Source organism: Psammomys obesus, unplaced genomic scaffold, assembly GCF_907164565.1.
Source record: "Psammomys obesus unplaced genomic scaffold, mPsaObe1.curated_primary_1811, whole genome shotgun sequence".
Classification (NCBI taxonomy): domain Eukaryota; kingdom Metazoa; phylum Chordata; class Mammalia; order Rodentia; family Muridae; genus Psammomys; species Psammomys obesus.
Genome location: NW_026585797.1, coordinates 4,210,440 through 4,220,697, shown reverse-complemented (window position 1 = coordinate 4,220,697; position 10,258 = coordinate 4,210,440).

The window sequence follows — 10,258 nt, the reverse complement described above, 5'->3', positions numbered from 1 at the left end:
CTCCTGGGGCACCCGCGGAACCCGAGTCTTTTCCAGGGGATGTCTGGGTAACCTGGGGTCGGTCCCAATTGTTTCCTGCTCCGTGGGGTTATCTCTCGACTGGGAGATCCAGTCTATGGTGTTGTGGGCCCACAGTTCAGTCTGGGACCGTGACCAGATCGCGCTGGCGGGTAGCTCTGGGCTGGCGACCAAGCGCCTGGCGGAACGGGGATCTCTTCCGCGGTTTAGCCGGGTGAGTTAAAGCTGATCGAATCCCCCACCGTGGGGTATCCTCTCACCTGAGAAACACAACCACTTGTGTTTTTTGGCCGCGAGTTCTGATTGCTGGTCACTGTGCCAATCCTGCTGTGCTGCTCCTCAGAATGAGAGTCCTCCCCGCGCTGCCATCTTGCCCCGCCGCTCTATTCTACTTTCTAATGTCTTTCCTGCCTGAAAGCACTTTAATTGGGCATCCATAGTCAACATTGATCTCAGCATTACTGTATTTCTACTAGAATGAACATTGAGCTTCTGCTTATAGTATTAAATTCTGTTCTTAGTCCAAAGTCCCAAAGTCTTCCACATTCTTCTACAAAGCTACATTGTTGAGTTTGTCAGAGCAATAGCCCACTCCCTGGGACCAATTCTATCTTAGGAGCTTTTCAATTGCTGTGATGAGACACCATGACTAGGACAACTTATAAAAGCACTGAATTTAGAGCCTCATGGTCCCACAGAGTTCAAGTCCTTGCTGTGGAGCATGGCAACAGTTAGGCACAATGCAGGGCGGGCAGTAGCTGAGAGTTTACATCTGATCCCTAAGCACAAGACAGAGAGAAGAAACTAAGAAATGCCATGAACTTTGGAACCTTAAAGTCTACTCTCAGTAGCACACCTCCTCCAAAAGGCTACAACTCCTAATCCTTTCCAAACAGTTCCACCATCTGAGGACCAAGTATTCAAATCTTTGAGCCTTTGAGAACCATTCCCATTCAAATCACCACAGTGTTGTTCATGTGTTTTAGTTAGTAGTTAGTGCTCGGCCTTATCCATAGTTTCCAGTGGTCTTTAGACACAGATTTATGGGGGCATTTTAGTGTTTCACAAAAAGTTTACAATGATAAACAGAACAGATGACTGAAAAGTCTTCTAATTATTAAGCCTGGAGTTTATCAACCAACTGTTTGGGCATAAGTTATTGGCCATCAGATGTGATCACCAGTCATAACACTCATGTTGAACTTTCTTTGAATTACTGACAGTAACAAATATTGAGTAAATATAATTACACATCAGAAAAATGACTGTATTCATAGAGAATTTTTAATATGTTAGAATACTCGAAAAAACTGTTGTTTAATTAAAGTCAGGGGAAATATTAAAAATCACTAAACCATCTGGGATGTGTTCAGCACTTAAGAACATTTAATGATCTTGAAGAAGCCCAGTTGTTTTTTTTTTTCCAGTACCTACATTGTGGCTCACAATCTTCTCTGGTTAATCAAATTCTTTCTCCAGCTCTGCGGACCAAGCATGGATGCAGTACATATATACATGCAGGCAGGCAAGGCATATATACATATGAAGTGGAAACAAATAAAACTTCTTAAAAAGAAAGAAAAAAAATCTAGGTTATTGTAATTGTGAAACTTTAATTTATATAAAATGTAAATACCAAATATATGTAGGAATATATAAGTAGTAATATTATCTTCATGTGGGGAAGGCAATTATAAAGCCAGAATCAAAATCATGCATTTAGCAAGCAAAAGAACTTGCTTGTTACAAAGAAGAATTGATATAACTTAAACACATAAAGAGAGCTGAAATTCCACATCAAGAATGTTATGCAATCTGTTCAGCCATCCCCTCATGTAGAAATCAGTTTAAAAAAAATTAAAACATATGTGTAATGGAAGAAATTTAGGTTAGAATGGTTTTGTTTTAATCTCAGAGAAACTGTACACTAATGGTGTTCTCATTGGGAATACAGTAGCTGTATTTATATTATCACGAAAAGAAAGAAATGAGTTGATGGCCATAAAACCCTCTTGATAGTTGGGCACTGTTAATTTAAAAGTAGGAAAGCAGGGATTAACATTAATGAGGGGTGAGCCTCCATGCAATTTAGTTAAACTGTTTAACACAAAAGCTGCTCAAAATATGGAAAAAGAGTACCAGAGGGAGCAATAGAAGAAAAAGTTGTAAATCAGTCTACCAGAAAAGCAAGAGAAAAACACACCCTTTTAGAGGAAATGAGAATCACTCAGTTCCATCATTTGATAGATTAGAGCAATCAAGGTGATGGGAATTGCCAAATGCAGTCATTTGATAGATTGGAGGACGCACAATGAAGACATAAAGGTAAATTTGTATTTCTCATGAGGACAGTTAGTGTGGATTATTAGGTACTCCCATGGCTGTTAAATATTATGTTGACTTTAATTCTTCCCTGGGTGCCTGAGAATGTGTCTTTTCTGATCATAGAAAGAGCAAAGTTACTTCTAGACTCCCTTTTTCTGCTTTCATACTGCCTGGAAGTCAAGATTGTATTACTCTCCAGGAGCAAATATCCCTCTCCAAGTTAGCAGTTCCTACAGCAGCAAATAAGATTTTCACTGCTATCATAGAGCAAATTGAATGGAAGTTGAACAAAACCTTCAGGCAGCAGCAGAAACAATGTGTAAGTCTTTCAATTTCTCCCTTCTATCATTTACTTAATAATGATTACATGCACTACTGAATATATTACATGTGTTTTAGTCTCTTATAGTGCAGGAAATGTGTAAAATCTCAACATAATAGTTTGGAAAAACCACCAAGTTTCAAGATTTTAAAAAATTCTACAGCATTGCAGTTACTTTCTTTGCTCCTCTATAAATACAAATTAATATCAGTGATTTGGTAACTATCTTTGTGTATGTGTGATATAATTTTGAACATCAATTTTTATCTTAGTTGAGTATCTTTGCACTTCACTTGATATTATCCAGTCTTATATTAATGCATTGAACTATAGAGAATACACAGGAAAAAGTTCAACATATGAAATCTTACATTCGTAGATGTACAGAAATGTTGACTTGAGACTTTAGGACATTTCATTGAATTGATGACAATATCAAGGAGGAAGATTTTATAAGGTCATTCTCAACTGAAAAGGCAGTTCTTTTCAGACCAAAATATAGGGTAGACTTCAAACCACTAATATTGTGGTACAAAATAGAGGTTATAAAAATAGAGAATTTCAGGACTGCACCTTGTGGGCAGAGGTGGTGATTTTTAGTTAAGGGAGCCACTACAATTGTGGGTATTTTCTGATCAAGGAAAGAGAAATGTTCACTCTAAAGTTTATTCCACTACATGACAAACATACAACTTAAAAGTACAAGCTTTCCTAGAACACAGTAAATGTAAATTGTACTACATACGTTAAAACTGTGGTTACAAGCTGAGTTATTTTTAGTTGGTAGATTTCAAGCGAACTGAAGAATTATTAGTCTAACTTGAAAGAAGATAGCTTATTAAGATGCATATTGGTGGTTAAAATGGGAAGTAAATATAATATCTCAACTACGTATGATTAGCTGCTTTAGCAGCTCTTACGAAGAAATGTTAAATTAAAGTGTGGAATTATAATTAATTTTAAACATTCCTACATAGTTATCCTTCTTTACTGCTTGCTTAGAAATCATGCTTATATTTGAAGAAACTATTGATTTGCCTAGATATCTTGACCAAGTAAATTTAAACTGGCAAAGATGATCAAGATATGTGGCCAAATATTGTGAACACTGGTGACAAACGACTCCGTCCTGTGGCTCCACCACTCAGCACAGACTTTGCTTTAGTTAGGTTCAAGCATACAACATTCCTAGACCATGTATTCCTAGACTATATATTCTTTGTGTTGCAAAGCTGCGTGGACCACCCCCCTCCACATGCTGTTGCTCTGTAAGTGAGTTCCCCTTTAAATATTATTCATGTGTGCTGAATTTGTAAGTTAAATTAAGATTTCAGCAGTTCCCTTTTGCCTATTTCATCCAGTTTTGCTTGTTCCTTTACTTGATCTTTTCCCCTTCACACCTCCCCAGTTTCCTTTTCTCCTTATACCATTCTGTGCCCAATATTTCTCTTTTCATTGGCATATCACATTCCATTACCTTCCACCTCATCCTGAGGCCTCATTGCCATTCATTAGGGAGCCTGTCTTGCTTTCTGACTATATGTACATTCACTCCCATATAAATGCATTACATGAGAATTAGAAACTAGGATCTGCGCGTTAGAGATGACATATGGTATTGACTTTCTTAGCCTAGGCTGTCTCATATTATTTTTATAGAGTTATACAGTTAGTGGGGCTAATCAATTACTCATTAATATATATTAATGTATTACATATTTCCAGTTAAATCCATTTTACTAAAAATATACTTGTTCTTTATAATTGAATAAAATTCCATTGTACAAGTGCCAAATTTTCATCATCCATTTGCTTATAATTAGTTGTCTAGACCTCTCATGATATGATGAATAAAGCTGCACATAATTTTCAGATGGCTGGAAATGAAGACTTGTTCATGATACACATTTTAAAGACACTATTTTTTGTTGTATTTGTGTTCTTAATATTAATTTTTAAAATTATGACTAGTTGCAAATGAATTTTCCTGTAATCCTAAAACTTGCAAGTTAGAAAGAGGAGAATCAGGAATTCAAGGGTATCCTAAGCCATTAATAAAAATTAAAAAAAAAAAGTCCTGGTGAGGGCAACCTTATTTTCCTTTTAGCACACATGAGAATAGGTTTTATCATGTCATTTTTACACATGTATAATTTTTCTCTTATTCACCTCTTTTTTCTTATCTCTTACTGTTCTCCACCCACTGACCTCTAAAGTCAATTTCATGTACTTTTTACATCATATATATATGTGCATCATATATTCATTTCAATATAGCATTTTAATGTGATAAAAATACTTTTATTTTATTTTATCTTAGAAGTATATAAATAATATTGTAAATCTAATATAGAAACAGAAGTAACAGGTTTTTATTTCCTTCTCAGAAGTAAGCTTTCACACTGTGTCTAAATATATCATTTCAGCCTATACCATTTATATGATTGTTACTATATCAATTCAAGATTAGGAAATCTAATGATCAAGAAATTAGCTAACTGTCCAATTAATGAACAATGACACTAATAGACAGTTCTAACTGACTAACAACTTCTGCCTATTTTATGACTCAAAGTTAAAAGACTGATACTCTAACCAAGGACCATGCACGGATATAACCTAGAACCCCTGCACCAGAGGTAGCCCTGTGTGTTACCTCTGATACTGGCAGCTCAGTATCAAAGTGGGTTCCCTAGCAAGGGGAACAGGGACTGTGACATGAACTCAGTGGCTGGCTCTTTGATCACCTTCCCTTGGAAGAGGCAACCTTACCAGGCCACAGGAGAAGACAAGGTACCCAGTCCTGATGAGACCAGGTAGATAAGCTAGGGTCAGACAAAAGAGGAGGAGGACCTCACCTATCAGTGGACTTGCAGAGGGGTAAAGGAGGAGATGGGGGAGGGAGGGTAGGATTGGGAGGGAATGAGGGAGAGGGTTACAGCTGGGATTCAAAGTGAATAAACTGTAATTAATATAAAAATAAATTTTTAAAAAACTACAGTTTAACATAAAAATAACACAATAACCTCATGTTTTGTGATGTGAACTTTATACTTAGTCATCTTTGCATATATGCAAAATTACTTGCTTTTTATCTCCAAATTTGTATGAAATTTTGAAGTATTTCTCATGACAGAACATATAAAACATTTGCAATTTTAGACTATTATTTAAGAATCCCTAGTGACTACCTGTACATAAGGATCTATGTATGTGAAGTAAATCATTATCTGGAAATTGATTTTGAAATTACAAAATGTTTGACTGTAACAGCCCTTCTTAAGGGCTCATCGGAACAGAACATTTGTTTGTTTTGTTTTTTTCTATTTGTTTAATCAGCAGACTATTCCAGTTAGTCTTTCATGAAGTTAGTTTGTGAAAAATGAGCTATTTTTTCTTTTCTTGGAATTTCTTGGTAATATTTTAGATTGACAATCTACTTGTGAACATTGATTATTTGACTCTTGTATTACATTCTTCAATTTTGTATTAGTTCAGTTCAACTAGGATGATTTAATTATTTGAAGAACCCTATATTTTGCAAACTAATGCTTAGTTTATTTGAAGTTGCACATGGACACTGATATTTTCACAATTACTTTCTTTTGCAATTTTGTTAATAACTTTTACTTCTATGAAGGAATAACAGTTAAAATATCCAACTATTAAGTTTTGAGGCATGCATCAAATTCAGGAATGTGGAAAATTTCATGCAGGTGGTAACAGAATTATTCGGTTTATGGATATGAAAGAATTTGTCAGGTGTTTGATACAAGGGACACAATGCCAAAATTCAGCACATGAGGAAAGGGACAATGGGTCACATTGTGTGTTCAAGAGATAACGCTAAACATTTTCTTTGTTAGAATTAAAATGTTAAGTAGGCCACTACAACAGATGGCATTGCAAAAGGAAGTCATGTGCTCTATAATTAAGGTGTGTCCTGCAAAATAGCAGCTAGAACTGTACCACACAACAAAGAGACCATCTGTGAAGATGTTGAGAGGATGAATTTGCATTTTATTAGTGGATCCTGACAATTATCACAAGTATTTTAAAGCAAATATATGAATGCTAAAATTGCAACCTAAATGTAAGAGTATGCAAAACTAGTGTGCTGGTAACTAGGAAGAGGAAAAAAATATTCTATACCTAGCATTATACGGAACTAAATTAAACATAAAACAAACACTTTTCTTTTCACTAAATTACCTAACAAGACAACACTAACATGATATTAAATATTAGTGATTTTGATGTTGATAAATTTGGTCTATTAAATAAAACCTTTCTTCACGTTTAATAAAATAAATAAGCCATAGAAACCACGCATAACTATGAAGTTTTCATTTTTTATTTTTTTCACTTCCCTTCCCACCCCTCCCTTCCTTTCTTCTCTATTCCTTCCTCTCCCCTCCCTTTCCTTCTCTTTCCTCCACTCCCTTTCCTTTCTTCCATCATCTTCACTTTTATTTTTCTCCCCTCTCTTTCCTTCTATTCCTTTTCCCCGCCCCCCTGGGTCTGCCTCTCTTTCCTTTTGTCTCTCGATCTCCTCTTTTTCTTCAGTTCCATTTTTTGTGTTGAGATTTTTTTTCATTTATTTATTTATTTATTTGATCACCTTACAGCCTGATCCCAGTCCCCTCTCTCCTGTCCTCCCAGTCCCACCCTCATGTTTGCCTCCTCCCTTTTCTTCCTCTCCTTCTCATCAAGGGATACAACCCCCCTGGCACCTCAATTCACACCAACAGTCAAGGCAGTACAGCTAGAGGAAAGAGATCCAAAGGCAGGCAACAGAGTCTGGAGAGCCAGTACTCCCAATGTACGGAAACCCACCTGATGACCAAGCTGCATATCTGCTACATATGTGTAAGCGGTCTAGGTCCAGCCCATTCAAGTTCTTTGGTTTGTGGTTCAGTCTCTGTGAGCACCCATACGTCCAGATTAATTTACAATGCCGTTCTTCTAGTGCCCCTTCCCCTCCTTCCATGCCTCCACAAAACTCTAAGGGCTCAGCTGGGGTCCCTAAACCTGTTTCCATCAGCTGCTGGATGAAGCCTATCAGAAGACAGTTACTCTCGGCTCCTGTCTGCAAGCATAGCAGGGGATCATTAATAGTGTTGAGAGTTGTCTTTCTCTCATGGGGTGGGTCTCCAGCGGGGCCATTCATTGGTTTGCCATTCCCTTATCCCTAAGCATTCAACAAATTTTGGGTCGAAGATTTTGTGGGTGGGATGGTGTTGCACTCCCTTCACTGGAAGTCTCACCTGGCTACAGGAGGTGGCCACTTCGGCTTCCATACCCCCCTCCACTCCCAGCAGTTAGGAATCTCACCTAGGGTCACACCCATAGACTCCCAGAAACCTCTCCTATACCAGAGATGCCACCCCCCACCACTAATTTCCTTTCTCCTGTTCCTGCCACTCATCCTCTTCCCCCATCTCTGCCCACATCTGATCCCCACACTATTTTCCTCCCCACCTGCTCTCCCATTCAGCTGCCTCCCTCCTTCAGAGGTCTGACATTCAAGCATCCTCCCCAAGGCTCTCCTTGGCTTCTTCAGGTCTATGGATTGTAGCATGGTCATCTTGTACATTCTGACTAGTATCCACTTAGAAGTGGGTACACGCTGTTCATGTCTTTCCTGGTCTGCATTACTTCACTCAGATTGATCTTTTCTACTTCCATCCGTTTGCCTGAAAATTGCACAATGTCTTTCTTTTTAATAGCTGAGTGGAATTCCATTGTATTAATGCACCACACTTTATCCTATGAGGTTTTCATTTCTTATTTTTTCACGTCTCTACTCTCCCCTTCACTTGCGTCCTTTCTCTCCATTCCTTCCTTTTCTCTTCCCTCTTTCTCCTTCCCTCCTTTTCCTTTCTTCTTTCTCCTTTATTTTTTATTTTTCTTCCCTCTCCTCCCTTATATTTCCCTTCCCTCTTTCTCTATCTCTCTGTGTCTCTGTGTGTTTCTTTGCTTCTGTTTTTTTCTCTTTTCCTTCAATTCTATTTTCTTCTGATGTTTTCTACAGAAAATAAATATTTCTCTAAAACATCACTATTAGAATATTTCCTATTTTCATTGTTTGAAAGTAGATATTATTGTTGTGATGGGTTTTTTTTTTCAAAATTTTACACATAATAGTTCCAACTGATATATAAGTAAAGGCACACACTTTCATGATTAACTATCCAAGCAGTAAGATAGAGAAAACAACACTTTGTTGATTTGTACTGTACAAATGTTGCTAGGTACTTTTGAGCTTTCTTCAAAGTAAGAAATTTCTGGCTAATAGGCATCATAATAATTTTGAACATCAAAAACTGAAACTCCAGACATTTAGCAAGTATTTCAGTCTGAAACTAGATTATCAATTTTTAAACTCCATTGGTATAATCAATGATACACAATTCATGAACATCTAAAATTTAATGCTTTCCAATCTAAAATTCTAATATACTCAACTAAAAATAGCTCTTAGAAAAATCATGAAATCTGTAAACTTGTTTATAGGCTCAGAAATGAATCATTTATATCTTCAAAAATATTTCTACCTTTTCTATGATCTGTGTCTTTGAGAGTTTGAAGAATTGTGCAGTCTGTTGTACATATGACTAGGTAGTAAGGAAGAATGGTGCACCTGCATAAGTACTAAAATTTAAAAAAAAACACACAACTTCAAAATCAGTTTTAAAAAAATTAGCATTGAAAGTGTTATTATTACCACTCCTCTGTGCACTAAGTTTTAATTAACAGTAAAAAAGAAGACAAATAGTAGTATTATAATGATACTTGATTGAATTATAAATATAAATTTATAAATATATATAATTTATAAACATATAAAAATATATAATTTATATATTTATATATATTTATATATATCAAAAAAGGCCTTACTACACAAACACATACACACACACACAGACACACACACGTTTGTGTGTATATATATAGACATATATATGTATATATATGTGTATATATATATATATGTATATATATAAATACATATTATATAATATGTATATATTATATGTGTATACATAACAGATGGTACATATTATGGCATATAGACAATGTTATATGCATATAATATTTAATAATAGTTATATCTGCATATATATATATATATTTCTATATTATTTGTGTAGCCCAGACGAACATAAAAATCACAAGACAGTCCAGTAGGGTCTGTCTGCAGTGCACATCATTATTCTGCCTTGACCTCTTGAGTACCTGAATTACTGCAATGAGTGAGAATGCCCAATTTAAAACTGATTTTTAAATGACTCTTTATGTCCTCTGGAATGTTTGTAGAACAAATACAAGCATTTATGAAGTAGTCATTGTATTGACACAATTGTAACCACATAATTTTTAGGAATAAGTCGTCATACAGGCTTAATATATCTTGAGTTCAGAACATGAAGTTGTTTACTTATGGAAGTATCTATAAAGGCTTCTTACTCTTAAGACTGATTTTTTTAAGCTCAGGTCTACTTGCTATGTTTTGGAGTCTGTGTCTAGCCCTGCTTTGATTGGTAGATTTTTGGTTTCTTCTTGTCATGAGGCTTCACTGCTTTAATT